This window comes from Schistocerca cancellata, unplaced genomic scaffold, assembly GCF_023864275.1.
Source record: "Schistocerca cancellata isolate TAMUIC-IGC-003103 unplaced genomic scaffold, iqSchCanc2.1 HiC_scaffold_708, whole genome shotgun sequence".
Classification (NCBI taxonomy): domain Eukaryota; kingdom Metazoa; phylum Arthropoda; class Insecta; order Orthoptera; family Acrididae; genus Schistocerca; species Schistocerca cancellata.
This window is the reverse complement of record NW_026046719.1, coordinates 1,447,555-1,464,626: the sequence shown is the minus strand read 5'-3', so window position 1 is coordinate 1,464,626 and position 17,072 is coordinate 1,447,555.

The following is a 17,072-nucleotide window of genomic DNA, read 5'->3' as shown; positions in this document are numbered from 1 at the left end:
AATATCGAAGTTGATTTTAAACCCGCGGGCCGACATTGTTCAAATGCTAATCATTTCTGCAGAACATACTAACATACGTGCCCTGTGAATATGAATATCCTATCTCTAGTCGTTCAAGGTGTTATGTTTTCTTTCTGAACATGAGTGTTTGAATTACACTTCACAAAATAGACAACGTCGACATTCAAGAAACGTTCAGAACAAACCATTACTTGCACCTTGAACACCGAATGAAAAACCGTGCGTCACAGTGATCATGAAGCTTAGCACCATCAAGATCGAAGGCGAACTCCTTCGGAGTTACAGATATCCACTTTTAAAGAATACATATAGAATCATAGTGGTGTACGGTGTGATGAGAATTGATGGAATGTGATGGCATTCAACCGAATGCAAATCAGTCTGTCGCGGAGCTTATCGTGAAACTGTCTATCCGTTAAGGCGTAACTGCAGATAGCGTGATAATAATTATGTTTTCATTGGCACGGAGCCAACAAACAGCCAGAGGCTCAATCCAGGAGGTATGAACTGCAATGTCATACACGTTCTCTAAAGGAGTATGATTTTTACACGCAGACAATGAATCAAGCAAAAGCAACTTATTTTGACCAGTTATTGGCCAAAGCCTGTGCTCATACCATAGGTGTAGTTTTCTTTCTCCAGTTTTTCCACGCTTGCTCGCAGTAATGTAAATATTCCCTACTGTCTTTGCAAGATCACGTACACGACAAAGAATCGTAAGGGAGAGAGCACCTACAACTTCCTGCAGCGTAATAAATATCTTTCCAGCCAATCTACCATTCACATTAACAGTCGACATAATTGTATACTAATTCGTTACGGCAATAATGTTAGTTAATCTTGATACAGCTGTTTTGGTACCTCTGAGTTCCAGGTTTCCTTTCATATGCATTTCCCCTTCAAATCCCTCTTGGTCGGAGATGAAAGGAAATTCATTACTGAACGATGGGATAAGTTTGTTTATCTCATCTACAAATTTTCGGGCTGATTCCGCAGTTTGCTGTGCATCGTGAAGTTGACACTTTGTTTGAAATTTCGGTATCTTACGTCTTCCAATTCTGTAGTACTATTTGAAGTTATGTCACCATCTACTGCCTCCCTTGAAATCACTGTAATCTATGCTGAGCGCAGTTTGACGTGCGAAACGAAGTAGGTCACTCTCATGCATATCCTGTAAATTGTATCGAGCATCTCGAAACATGCAAACACCAAATTTTGTAACAAGTGCGGCTTGTCCTCCCTTGAATATCGTAGTGTTTCTTATGCACTACACTGTCATATTGCTGCGGACATATTAGAAATCCATTCCTTTTTTTTACAATGGTGTGGATGATCTTCCATGTACATAATTATGTTTGGTAACCACTCCTTGGACAGCGATTGTCCCTCACTACTTTTCACTGGAGACGGGATTTGTGGCTCCCTGTCCGACACGGATGATGAACTACATGGCTCGACACAGGTTTATCACTTCCACTTGGTAAACACGTATCATCTACATGTACTACTCTTGTACATTGTTCCCACAGTCGAACGTATACAACACCATACATTCCACTGACTCATCTTGCAGAAATGCTGTTATGTCATCTACCACTTCTTTCCCACCCTGTGAAGTTCCTTGGGGGCCCTTCTGACGAAATGTCAACTTCGGCAACTGTTCCTGTAGATATAACGCGTTGGATGCTTTGTTTATTGCTGGCATTGCTCTGCTTTGTAAAATACCACTATAACACTGTAGCACTGTTGTCTGTCACTCGTCGACTAAGTAGTTCAGCTACGCTTCGTAGCCTCAGTGGATACTTCCAGTCCTTACCCCTCTTGCCATTAGCAGCCAATATTGTGGTCGCGTGGTAGGCTAAATGTTTGTTGCTGTTATGGTCTTCAGTCCTGAGACTGGTTTGATGCAGCTCTCCATGCTACTCTATCCTGTGCAAGCTTCTTCATCTCCCAGTACCTACTGCAACCTACATCCTTTTGAATCTGCTTAGTGTATTCATCTCTTGGTCTCCCTCTACGATTTTTACCCTCCACGCTGCCCTCCAATACTAAATTGGTGATCCCTTGATGCCTCAGAACATGTCCTACCAACTGATCCCTTCTTCTAGTCAAGTTGTGCCACAAACTTCTCTTCTCCCCAGTTCTATTCAATACCTCCTCATTAGTTATGTGATCTATAAATGTGGGCCGTCGAATACCACGAACATCAGTGGCCTTTTGCGACCTCGCACTTAAGAGGTTTCTTGTGAGATTTTTGGTCAGTTCATCTGGCACGATATCGACGTTGTAGTTTGTTCCCAAGACTTACCGTAGTGCTCAGATCGGAAGTTTCAATGAGACACTATCAAAACCACTTTGTCTTCTTCGAATCCAATCCCCTGTTATGTGACGGCGGCAGGTAAACCGCTATCATCAACACTACCCAAGGATCACGCAGTGCTTTGATCGGGAGTGTAGTGAAAGTGCTGCACACCAAAACCAAAGGCGCGACTCAGTGCTCTGTAGGCAGTTAGCTGGGCTTTCTGATTTGCGTGCCAACGTGAGAGAATATGAAGTGCCATATGCACATTTTGTGTGAAAACTCTCGGATAACTTCCACTGACGGAAGGTGCAGCTTGTGAAAGACCTAGCCATTGTATCCAGCAATGATCAGATTATGTATGAACCATTAATACTACAGAACGTAAACACATATTTTTATTAGTATCAATGAGATGAGCTAACCAACACTTCACAGCAATTTGTTCGATGAAAATTGGCAAAGTTATGACTTATGGACCATATACACCGTTGCAATAAGTAATTAAACATTAATTACTATCACATCCAAGTGGCTACAGAAATGTACATTGCTACAGATTATCGAATTATAGCTACTGTCAACATCTACCTCTGACCAAAGTATCTCTGTGCTTCATGGTTTGAGCACTGCAACAAGAATTAAAAGGAAGCAATACGCAAATTCAGCCAGAACACTGTAATGCAGAGTAGGACACATAGCAAAATGACAGAACCAGGTAAGTGTAGTAAGTGTACACATTACCTATCTTCCTGTGGGAAAAATAGTCTACATCTGAGACTGATAGTATTGGGGCAAAGAGAATTCTGCACCAATTTTGACATAAAATTGATGTGCTAATTAATTAAATTCCTCAATAAAAACCAGCCCCTCCCCTTAACCTGTTGTTACACAATTGATTTACAGTCCTCTCATGGTTGATTTATGATCATATGGGGATAGTCCATCCTCCTGAGAAACCCCTATCCCCCCCCCTCCCCTCCTCTTCCCCCCTTGGGAAAAGGGATTGTCATCCGCCCCCCCCCCCTTCCCAGTTCAGTGCTTAACCAATTTTCCCCCTCTGGGAAATCACTCAGCCTTCCTCCTCCCCATCCCTCTCCTTCCCTCCTGGAAATGATGTACTGTAATATCGTCAGCCATACGACCACACCGCCGCCTGAGAGATCGATTCGCCGGATGCGATTCTCTCGATAAATGGAACAGAAGAACGACTGTGCTAGCCAAAGAGTACATAGCCAGTCGCAGTACTTATGCTCGCCGCTCGGCGCCGGTAGGTCACTTCATGTGTAGCAGGAGTGTAGTGCAGTTGTGCCAATCTACTTTTCGTAGTCACACTCAGTGGTCAGCCAGCGCCGATGTTAGTCATCGTCTGCAGCTCAGTCATTGCTGCCATCAAGTCTTTGTAGCCCAGTTCCAAGTTAGTCTTCAAATTCACCGGATTTGACATTCAAGATTACAAGAGATTAATTCGTCACTGCAAGATTTGTGAGTTGTAAATTATGTCATTCTACAGACGTTTAGTCTACTCGCGTCTTCTATGATTGTCAGCCAACAGAGCATGGACTACAACAAAGTTAAGAAATAAATACTTTCTTAATTTGTACTCCTGCTAATTAATTGTGTTTTCCTGTTGTAACTAACAAGCAGTCTTGGTGTAGTAGAACCCACGTTTCTACCTCCTTGGCTACCTCATATTTACTACGTCATGTTGATGGACTCGGTTATGGTGGAGGATCGAGAGCCATCATGCACCACGTTTGATATTAACTGGCGAGAAGTAGCTCAGTTGCAATACCTGCACTCTTGTGACATTATCTCATATCCTACTGGTGAATACTGGAGCAGTTAGATCAAAATACTTACTTCATCAACTCCACAACCCATTGATTGCCTGGAAATATTGAGGTACTTCTGATTGATTGCTACAGCTTTCCTGCATATTTACTGGGAAATATCTCATTATACTGATTTACTGTGCAGAATATTGCAATCTGTCAGAAAAAAGCTCGCTTAAAACACGCACCATAACCCATATCTGACGAAAAATAGCCTTCTGAGCGTGCCGTCCACTGACTACAGGTGTGCTGGAAACCGTGCTGGCCAGGACATCATGTCTCTGCATGCACGCCAGTCGAGAAAGGCCCGCACATGCTTTGATCACGCTAGCATTTGCGCATCCATCTCCCGTAATGCCTGTCTCACATGGAGTAAGGTTCTCTACAAGTTTACTAGATGGTGCACATGACTTTCAGTTAGCAGCTGAGGGTGATGGCTATCTCAAATTTTGAACCTCTCACATGATGTATCATTCAGAGTGGTCGAAATTGCGACAGAATTATAAAACAGCAGTTGATGTAATGACATATCAATAGTTTATGAAAATGCCCATTATCACTATAAAAATAAAGTGTAATTTCTTCCACATATGTCATTCCAAATCCACAGTAATTCTCATTCAACTAGCTATTGATGGCACATAAATATTAAGTCGCTTCATTGAAAAAAATCTGTAGTCGCTTGAGTATCACGGTAGATATAGAAGGTTCACATATTAATCTTATGGCAGAATACTCTCCCCTTTACATGCTGTCATTTGCCAAAATCCTGTTTCAATATCTGAAATTGTTTACGATATACGAGGATTTTTGTGAATATTTCATTCTGGCTTTTTCGCTGGTGACCGAAGCACGAATCACTTTAAATACGACCCATTTTCTTAAGATTGGTGATAGACAGCAATATCCTTGAAAGCTTAAAGAAAGATTCAGTATGTTAGCTACACATCATATGGAGCAAAATATGTCCTAACATGCGCCAAATGCAAATTCGTAGCGACCTCTTTCTTTTTTCATCGCAAACTTTTCGAAATTACTGCAGTAGTTTTCCTAATACTAAAATATCACAGTAAGTATGACCGTTAACAAAATGATAGGCAGTTCATCACGAAGCTGAGAATTAAAGCTATAAGATGTGCAAGAATCAAAGTTTTTTACCAAACAGTTTCTTTACAGTCCTTTGAGAAAGATCACAGGTTATCCAGCGGGTGGGTGACGTTGTGTTTGGTTCGAGGGTTAACTGGCGTTGTTTCATAGTTACTGCCCTGTGTTCTGTGACGCCAGTCGCCAAAAAGGACTCCTGATTGGTCAGCGCAGGTAGCATGCAGAGAAACCAACTAGGCCTCACGAGAAAAACACCGGACCTATCATGGGAAACATGCACAGCTCCCTGAACAGCAGCCGGTTATCAGTCGACACAGCCCTCAATGGAGACATCACATGAGCCGGTAAGTAAGATTGCAGTGTATCTTACTCCATGTGAGACAGGCTTAAATTCTATGTGCCACGGCAGCCAGCCGAGAGATGCTCGAACACAGCATTCCTCCTGTACTGGTCTGTGGAAGTTATCCTACAGCATCTGACATATACCCTGCAAGTTTCTCTCCAACACACTGTGGTGACAAACTTCAAGCTGTTAAGGGTGGACGTACATGAAATACAGGTACAAATATAACCTGTCACCAAATCCACAATTTTTGAGTTATACAACTGAAATTATGTGCAATGGTTGATGGTAGTTCATGGAATCTACTGAAAGTTTTTTTGTAATTTTAATTGAAATTTTGAAATTGTTTGGAAATTTTTAAACTCACGATTAACATAGGTACCATTTACTAAGAAAGATTATAAGAAATTGTAAATTTTACAGTATAATTCTACATTCATATAAAGAAACCCACAGAAGCATTTCAATTTATCGACATTTAACGAAGTTTTATGTTTAATTATTTTTAATTGAAAAAATACACATCAAAATTCTACTTTCTTAATTATATATCTTGACATTCAAGCATGATATTAAATATTCACTCTGTGTACATGTTTCTTATACATAATACAAGACATGCCAAAAATCAGTCACATCTTTTCTAGTTTTGGAGAAAAATGTACCTCAATAACGTAAATAGTAGTTCTGAGAAAATGCATTTTAAAGTTTAACATGCTCTTTCATTATCGTTCCATCCTCCAAGAGCCACCAGATCTATACTCATTGTCCTCATTTCCTTCCACACTTCTCATCATCCAAAGGATCATTCTCTCTTGCTGCCTCTGCTGTTGCTGCAGATAAACTCTCTTCGCAAACTTCATAAAGTGTCTTCTCCAATTCAGTATTTGCCGTTGAAAATCTAGCACATGGTGCTGGCATGTTCAACATTCCACAGAGTATATTTCCTCCTTCTCTTCCTACACCAATGCATCTTACACCATATATAAATCTCAAATTCGCTTCATAATCGGCCTACCAGTTATTTGATTTTGATGTTTTAAATGAGGTGTCAGCATCACAGTCCTTGCATAAAATATGTATATTACACACCACGCCCACTCTTTTACCATCATAGAATAATTCCAGATTGTCTTACATACACATGCTAATTTCACTGCACTAGACAGCAACTCAATGTCAATCATCCGATATCCAATGTTATTTTATTAGTCATCACCATTGTTAGTAATATTGACACTTGAAATCTTCTGTCTTGAGCTGTTGGGAGAAGAGTTCACATGTTTATAACACATAATCTAGTCAGACATAAGACATAGTCTAGTCGATACCATTACCGAAATTATTAGCATGTTTGCAATTTAATAAAGCACGTACACGCTTCTTGCATGTCTTTTTGAAAACTTTTCTTTGTCGTGGCATTATTAAAAAACACAACAAAATAAAACGACGAAGTTAGCAAAACAATGCAAATAAATACAAGTATTCGCGACTTTATAAACAAAAATTATCGTTGTATTTTGCTTCCAGCGACAATATCCAACAGTCACAGATGATATACGACACAAAGAGAATATACTACATACATTTCACAGCCATCTTGATGTTTCTGTAAGTAATACGAAAACTATTACCGAAGAGTCTCTTCAATCAAGTGGGCGTGGAGGACGAACACGTTAGGCATTTAATTTTTTTAAGGTACTTGGGTTGCGATTTTGATTGTGAAATTTCAGGAGATTATTGCCAATGAGTTGAGCTAACGAAAGAAAATAAATTTAAAAAATGACACTTCTTCGCATTTTCATGTATGTCCCCCCTTAAAACAGCTACCTTGTACACCAAAGAAAACATCAATTCTTTTTAACGAGGCAACACTATGCGCCTCTAGTCCAGTACCACTCGAAATTGTCCTACAACCGCTGCTGGAGGAATTTTTTGGGAAACTGAAATGTCATGTACCCTACAGCTTTGATGCTTCAAAACAAGCAACCGCAGCTGACAGAAAACGTCACACTGCTCTAAGTACACATCGAAAATGTAGTTAGAAATCGTGTATTCATAAACAACAGACAATAATGCAACATACGCACATGGGAATCACACATACACTTTGCAAATCAAGTAATTAAATTTCGAAAAAAGGAAACACTCACCATGGCGCTAAATATATCAGAGGTCTTAAATGTGTCAACGTTTGAGAACACAAGCACCCTCCTCCACACGTTCCACCTAACATGCATGATCTTGAAAGCAGCGCAATATACACTGAGTAGTAGTTCACAATACAGCCACCCAGATCGAGGGGCAAGCGCCCCCAATCGGATGGTCCAGCGACCATGGAGCAGAAGTTGGCATCCTATGATATTGATACCTGAGAAATTCCTGTCGAAATCACCCCATCTCTCTCTCAAATGGTTACATGCTGTTGTAACACCTGTGTCTCAAGCCTGTAGACCGAAGTGTTCTCCTCCCTTCCCTCCCCCACTTTACCCCACCCCCCATTTATGAATTGGCGATAAAAAAAAACTCATTCTGTGCTGAGCTGCTGGAGAGGAAGGATGTAAGGTTTTTATTTAGTTTACTTATTTTTGACGATGTTATCTTGTTGTCCTACAGCTGCCTCCATACTTTGCTTCCCCTCGATCCCCACTTTCCACTGCCCCCACCCACCACTTTTTCCGATCACATGTGTGTGAGTGTGTGTTCACCCTGCTGTGTCCTAGTCGACAATAACACTCGAAATTATCAGGAAACTGTCCAACAGCCCTCGTTTCCCAATGACCAAGCCTGCAGATGTGGTGGTTCTTGGACAGGTATGTGCTTGCAGGACAAAGACTCACAATGTTAGTGGTCCACTGCCGACTTGTTGTTGACAATAACGATCTATGGGTGTCTCACACAACACCTGCTAGTCTTTACAGTGCATACCCCTAAGGGCTCACCTTGGTATGTGGGGCCCAACTGTGCTAGTCCACAGAAGGCATTCGAAATTGGCAAGGATGCAGTATTTCTTCTTTATCCACCTGTATTGGACTGTGGGTAGGCGACGTAGTGTCTTTATTTGTTTTCGAGGGTATTACCTATAGTGTCCCCCTTCAGTGTAACATATAATCACCTTGCAAGTTTCTCTCCAACAGACTATGGTGTCAAACTTTAAGGTGATAAAACAACTGTCTTGTACACCAAATAAAACATCGATTCTCCGTAAAACAGCCAGGAATATGGTATTTCTGCATACTCTACACCATAATATTGCTTGACAAACACACTACATTCGACTGTGTTGTCCTACAGTTGTGTTCACACACCACTATCTCCAGCCGCCCCCCCCCCCCCTTCCATGCACGTATTAACCAGTCACACATTTATTGTACTTGACTGCCATGTGTAAAGTCGAAGCCACATCAAAAACTTCCACTATTTTGAAATGAAAACTACAGAATGTCCTTGCTGTTTACGGCCAGATTTCAGCCTCCAAAATGAACTTTATAAGCTGTTGTGTGACAGAAACTTTCAATGGAACAGTCCTATAAGGCGTCGACTTACATCTTATAAGCAAACTGCTATTAAAAACACAATCGTGATGATAATAAAGTAGTCATGTTTCCACAAGAACAAATACAACTGATTTATCTCAGTTTGATGGACAAACTGGTATAATATGGGAGAATTACTCGTGTTCAAAATTAGCTTATGTGGAAGTCTTGTAAATAAATTGTCATGCACCTGGGTATTACATGCATTTCAGATGCATGAAATATCAATACAGACCCTACTTCGGACCTACTGCTTATTAATCAACCGTCAGACGTCGTCTTGGATATACTGCGGGTGGATTCACCTTCGAAATCCATCCCGGCGATAACGCGTGGCCGGCCGGTGTGGCCGTGCGGTTCTTGGCGTTTCACTCTGGAACCGCGTGACTGCTACGGTCGCAGGTTCGATTCCTGCCTCGGACATGGATGTGTGTGATGTCCTTCGGTTAGTTAGGTTTAAGTAGTTCCAGGGGACTGATGACCTCACATGTTAAGTCCCATAGTGTTCAGAGCCAGTTGATAACGCGTGATACCTTTGAACACTATTCCAGCCACGACGTGTAGTGGATCCGCCTTCGAACCCTATTTCGTCCTTCCCCGAGCATATCCTATAATGTGGGAGTCCCTCCATGTAAAACCGATAGACACGCATACAGAAAAATAGCGCAGTTGCATTAGGGGTTTACAACCGTACTACATGTACAAGCAGATGTTAAATACATGGCCAGAAGTGACTTCATGGTCATGTGAGCAGAAGTATCTCGGATCTTGAGAGTAAGCTACATATAAAGGCAGCTTTGAAAACAGGTCGCTCCGAAACATAATGGATGTCTGATGGTATATCTGTGGATTGAAGTGTTTGTTTTGTACAAAACTTGTAACCTGTGCAGAATGGACATCTTCGACATTCAACTCGAGAATCAGCATAGTTATGCAGTTCGATAAGTGATGTGCAGGAAATAAGGTTAGGTCAACCTAATACAGATCATATGATGCGAGGCTGGCATCTAGCAGAGGTTGGACTTTAGATATTAAGCATCGTTCTGACAAACGAAGTGAAGCTGGATTCTTTTATATCAGTAACAGAGATGAAATCGTGTGTTTCTATTGTGGTGGAGGGTTGAAATATTGTGATGAAACGAATAGCTCATGTGTTGAACACGCTGTGGTTTTGCAAGTGCTCTTTTGTGCTTCTTGCGAGGGGTATTAGATTCCGATGCACCATTGCAGGTTTACTGTATATCTTGGACCTTCAAATCAACGATGAAACACAGAAATTGCATCGATATTGAATACAAAAGGCAAAATGTCGACTTATTTACAAGAGGAGTAACTCTTCTAATAGTTCGTGCTTTGAGCCTTTCATGGGACAGCAGTATTAGATTCCGATGCACCATTGCAGGTTTACTGTATCCCTTGGACCTTGAAATCAACGATGAAACACAGAAATTGCATCGATATTGAATACAAAAGGCAAAATGTCGACTTATTTATAAGACGAGTAACTCTTCTAATAGTTCGTGCTTTGAGCCATTTCTGGGACAGCAGTATTAGATTCCGATGCACCATTGCAGGTTTACTGTATCCCTTGGACCTTCAAATCAACGATGAAACATAGAAATTGCATCGATATTGAATACAAAAGGCAAAATGTCAACATATTTACAAGAGGAGTAACTCTTCTAATAGTTCGTGATTTGAGCCTTTCCTGGAACAGCAGTATTACATTCCGATGCACCATTGCAGGTTTACTGTATCCCTTGGACCTTCACATCAACGATGAAACACAGAAACTGCATCGATATTGAATACAAAAGGTGAAATGTCGACTTATTTACAAGAGGAGTAACTCTTCTAATAGTTCGTGCTTTGAGCCTTGCCTGGGTCAGCAGTATTAGATTCCAATGCACCATTGCAGGTTTACTGTATCCCTTGGACCTTCAAATCAACGATGAAACACAGAAATTGCATCGATATTGAATACAACAGGCAAAATGTCGACTTATTTATAAGAGGAGTAACTCTTCTAATAGTTCGTGTTTTGAGCCATTCCTGGGACAGCAGTATTAGAGTCCGATGCACCATTGCAGGTTTACTGTATCCCTTGGACCTTCAACTCAACGATGAAACACAGAAATCGCATCGATATTGAATACAAAAGGCAAAATGTCGACTTATTTATAAGAGGACTAACTCTTCTAATAGTTCGTGCTTTGAGCCTTTCCTCGGACAGCAGTATTAGATTCCGATGCACCATTGCAGGTTTACTGTATCCCTTGGACCTTCAAATCAACGATGGAACACAGAAATTGCATCGATATTGAATACAAAAGGCAAAATGTCGACTTATTTATAAGAGGAGTAACTCTTCTAATAGTTCGTGCATTGAGCCTTTCCTGGGACAGCAGTATTAGATTCCGATGCACCCTTGCAGGTTTACTGTATCCCTTGGACCTTGAAATCAACGATGAAACACAGAAATTGCATCGATATTGAATACAAAAGGCAAAATGTCGACTTATTTATAAAAGGAGTAACTCTTCTAATAGTTCGTGGTCTGAGGCTTTCCTGGGACAGCAGTATTAGATTCCGATGCACCATTGCAGGTTTACTGTATCCCTTGGACCTTCAAATCAACGATGAAACACAGAAATTGCATCCATATTGAATAAAAAATTCAAAATGTCGACTTATTTACAAGAGGAGTAACTCTTCTAATAGTTCGTGCTTTGAGCCTTGCCTGGGTCAGCAGTACTAGATTCCAATGCACCATTGCAGGTTTACTGTATCCCTTGGACCTTCAAAGCAGCGATGAAACACAGAAATTGCATCGATATTGAATACAAAAGGCAAAATGTCGACTTATTTATAAGAGGAGTAAGTCTTCTAATAGTTCGTGCTTTGAGCCTTTCCTGGGACAGCAGTATCAGATTCCGATGCACCATTGCAGGTTTCCTGTATCCCTTGGACCTTCAAATCAACGATGAAACACAGAAATTGCATCGATATTGAATACAAAAGGCAAAATGTCGACTTATTTACAAGGGGAGTAACTCTTCTAATAGTTCGTGCTTTGAGCCTTTCCTCGGACAGCAGTATTAGATTCCGATGCACCATTGCAGGTTTACTGTATCCCTTGGACCTTAAAATCAACGATGAAACACAGAAATTGCATCGATAATGAATACAAAAGGCAAAATGTCGACTTATTTATAAGAGAAGTAACTCTTCTAATATTTCGTGCTTTGAGTCTATCCTGGGACAGCAGTATTAGATTCCGATGCACCATTCCAGGTTTACTGTATCCCTTGGACCTTCAACTCAACGATGAAACACAGAAATTGCATCGATATTGAATGCAAAAGGCAAAATGTCGACTTATTTACAAGAGGAGTAACTCTTCTAATAGTTCGTGCTTTGAGCCTTTCCTGGGACAGCAGTATTAGACTACGATGCACCATTGCAGGTTTACTGTATCCCTTGGACCTTTAAATCAACGATGAAACACAGAAATTGCATCGATATGGAATACAAAAGGCAAAATGTCGACTTATTTACAAGAGGAGTAACTCTTCTAATAGTTCGTGTTTTGAGCCATTCCTGGGACAGCAGTATTAGATTCCGATGCACCATTGCAGGTTTACTGTATCCCTTGGACCTTGAAATCAACGATGAAACACAGAAATTGCATCGATATTGAATACAAAAGGCAAAATGTCGACTTATTTACAAGAGGAGTAACTCTTGTAATAGTTCGAGCTTTGAGCCTTTCCTGGAACAGCAGTATTAGATTCCGATGCACCATTGCAGGTTTACTGTATCCCTTGGACCTTCAAATCAACGATGAAACACAGAAATTGCATCGATATTGAATACAAAAGGCAAAATGTCGACTTATTTATAAGAGGAGTAACTCTTCTAATAGTTCGTGCTTTGAGCCTTTCCTGGGACAGCAGTATTAGATTCCGATGCACCCTTGCAGGTTTACTGTATCCCTTGGACCTTGAAATCAACGATGAAACACAGAAATTGCATCGATATTGAATACAAAAGGCAAAATGTCGACTTATTTATAAAAGGAGTAACTCTTCTAATAGTTCGTGGTCTGAGGCTTTCCTGGGACAGCAGTATTAGATTCCGATGCACCATTGCAGGTTTACTGTATCCCTTGGACCTTCAAATCAACGATGAAACACAGAAATTGCATCCATATTGAATAAAAAATTCAAAATGTCGACTTATTTACAAGAGGAGTAACTCTTCTAATAGTTCGTGCTTTGAGCCTTGCCTGGGTCAACAGTATTAGATTCCAATGCACCATTGCAGGTTTACTGTATCCCTTGGACCTTCAAATCAGCGATGAAACACAGAAATTGCATCGATATTGAATACAAAAGGCAAAATGTCGACTTATTTATAAGAGGAGTAAGTCTTCTAATAGTTCGTGCTTTGAGCCTTTCCTGGGACAGCAGTATCAGATTCCGATGCACCATTGCAGGTTTACTGTATCCCTTGGACCTTCAAATCAACGATGAAACACAGAAATTGCATCGATATTGAATACAAAAGGCAAAATGTCGACTTATTTATAAAAGGAGTAACTCTTCTAATAGTTCGTGGTGTGAGGCTTTCCTGGGAGAGCAGTATTAGATTCCGATGCATCATTGCAGGTTTACTGTATCCCTTGGACCTTGAAATCAACGATGAAACACAGAAATTGCATCCATATTGAATAAAAAATTCAAAATGTCGACTTATTTACAAGAGGAGTAACTCTTCTAATAGTTCGTGTTTTGAGCCTTGCGTGGGTCAGCAGTATTAGATTCCAATGCACCATTGCAGGTTAACTGTATCCCTTGGACCTTCAAATCAACGATGAAACACAGAAATTGCATCGATATTGAATACAACAGGCAAAATGTCGACTTATTTATAAGAGGAGTAACTCTTCTAATAGTTCGTGCTTTGAGCCTTTCCTGGGACAGCAGTATTAGATTGCGATGCACCCTTGCAGGTTTACTGTATCCCTTGGACCTTCAAATCAACGATGAAACACAGAAATTACATCGATATTGAATACAATAGGCAAAATGTCGACTTATTTATAAGAGGAGTTACCCTTCTAATAGTTCGTGCTTTGAGACTTTCCTGGGACAGCAGTATTAGATTCCGATGCACCATTGCAGATTTACTGTATCCCTTTGATCTTCAAATCATCGATGAAACACAGAAATTGCATCGATATTGAATACAAAAGACAACATGTCGACTTATTTATAAGAGGAGTAACTCTTCTAATAGTTCGTGGTCTGAGGCTTTCCTGGGACAGCAGTATTAGATTCCGATGCACCATTGCAGGTTTACTGTGTCCCATGGACCTTCAAATCAACGATGAAACACAGAAATTGCATCCATATTGAATAAAAAATTCAAAATGTCGACTTATTTACAAGAGGAGTAACTCTTCTAATAGTTCGTGCTTTGAGCCTTTCCTGGGACAGCAGTATTACATTCCGATGCAGCATTGCAGTTTTACTGTATCCCTAGGACCTTCAAATCAACGATGAAACACAGAAATTGCATCGATATTGAATACAACAGGCAAAATGTCGACTTATTTATAAGAGGAGTAACTCTTCTAATAGTTCGTGTTTTGAGCCATTCCTGGGACAGCAGTATTAGATTCCGATGCACCATTGCAGGTTTACTGTATCCCTTGGACCTTCAACTCAACGATGAAACACAGAAATCGCATCGATATTGAATACAAAAGGCAAAATGTCGACTTATTTATAAGAGGACTAACTCTTCTAATAGTTCGTGCTTTGAGCCTTTCCTCGGACAGCAGTATTAGATTCCGATGCACCATTGCAGGTTTACTGTATCCCTTGGACCTTCAAATCAACGATGGAACACAGAAATTGCATCGATATTGAATACAAAAGGCAAAATGTCGACTTATTTATAAGAGGAGTAACTCTTCTAATAGTTCGTGCATTGAGCCTTTCCTGGGACAGCAGTATTAGATTCCGATGCACCCTTGCAGGTTTACTGTATCCCTTGGACCTTGAAATCAACGATGAAACACAGAAATTGCATCGATATTGAATACAAAAGGCAAAATGTCGACTTATTTATAAAAGGAGTAACTCTTCTAATAGTTCGTGGTCTGAGGCTTTCCTGGGACAGCAGTATTAGATTCCGATGCACCATTGCAGGTTTACTGTGTCCCATGGACCTTCAAATCAACGATGAAACACAGAAATTGCATCCATATTGAATAAAAAATTCAAAATGTCGACTTATTTACAAGAGGAGTAACTCTTCTAATAGTTCGTGCTTTGAGCCTTGCCTGGGTCAGCAGTACTAGATTCCAATGCACCATTGCAGGTTTACTGTATCCCTTGGACCTTCAAAGCAGCGATGAAACACAGAAATTGCATCGATATTGAATACAAAAGGCAAAATGTCGACTTATTTATAAGAGGAGTAAGTCTTCTAATAGTTCGTGCTTTGAGCCTTTCCTGGGACAGCAGTATCAGATTCCGATGCACCATTGCAGGTTTCCTGTATCCCTTGGACCTTCAAATCAACGATGAAACACAGAAATTGCATCGATATTGAATACAAAAGGCAAAATGTCGACTTATTTACAAGGGGAGTAACTCTTCTAATAGTTCGTGCTTTGAGCCTTTCCTCGGACAGCAGTATTAGATTCCGATGCACCATTGCAGGTTTACTGTATCCCTTGGACCTTAAAATCAACGATGAAACACAGAAATTGCATCGATAATGAATACAAAAGGCAAAATGTCGACTTATTTATAAGAGAAGTAACTCTTCTAATATTTCGTGCTTTGAGTCTATCCTGGGACAGCAGTATTAGATTCCGATGCACCATTCCAGGTTTACTGTATCCCTTGGACCTTCAACTCAACGATGAAACACAGAAATTGCATCGATATTGAATGCAAAAGGCAAAATGTCGACTTATTTACAAGAGGAGTAACTCTTCTAATAGTTCGTGTTTGAGCCTTTCCTGGGACAGCAGTATTAGACTACGATGCACCATTGCAGGTTTACTGTATCCCTTGGACCTTTAAATCAACGATGAAACACAGAAATTGCATCGATATGGAATACAAAAGGCAAAATGTCGACTTATTTACAAGAGGAGTAACTCTTCTAATAGTTCGTGTTTTGAGCCATTCCTGGGACAGCAGTATTAGATTCCGATGCACCATTGCAGGTTTACTGTATCCCTTGGACCTTGAAATCAACGATGAAACACAGAAATTGCATCGATATTGAATACAAAAGGCAAAATGTCGACTTATTTACAAGAGGAGTAACTCTTGTAATAGTTCGAGCTTTGAGCCTTTCCTGGAACAGCAGTATTAGATTCCGATGCACCATTGCAGGTTTACTGTATCCCTTGGACCTTCAAATCAACGATGAAACACAGAAATTGCATCGATATTGAATACAAAAGGCAAAATGTCGACTTATTTATAAGAGGAGTAACTCTTCTAATAGTTCGTGCTTTGAGCCTTTCCTGGGACAGCAGTATTAGATTCCGATGCACCCTTGCAGGTTTACTGTATCCCTTGGACCTTGAAATCAACGATGAAACACAGAAATTGCATCGATATTGAATACAAAAGGCAAAATGTCGACTTATTTATAAAAGGAGTAACTCTTCTAATAGTTCGTGGTCTGAGGCTTTCCTGGGACAGCAGTATTAGATTCCGATGCACCATTGCAGGTTTACTGTATCCCTTGGACCTTCAAATCAACGATGAAACACAGAAATTGCATCCATATTGAATAAAAAATTCAAAATGTCGACTTATTTACAAGAGGAGTAACTCTTCTAATAGTTCGTGCTTTGAGCCTTGCCTGGGTCAACAGTATTAGATTCCAATGCACCATTG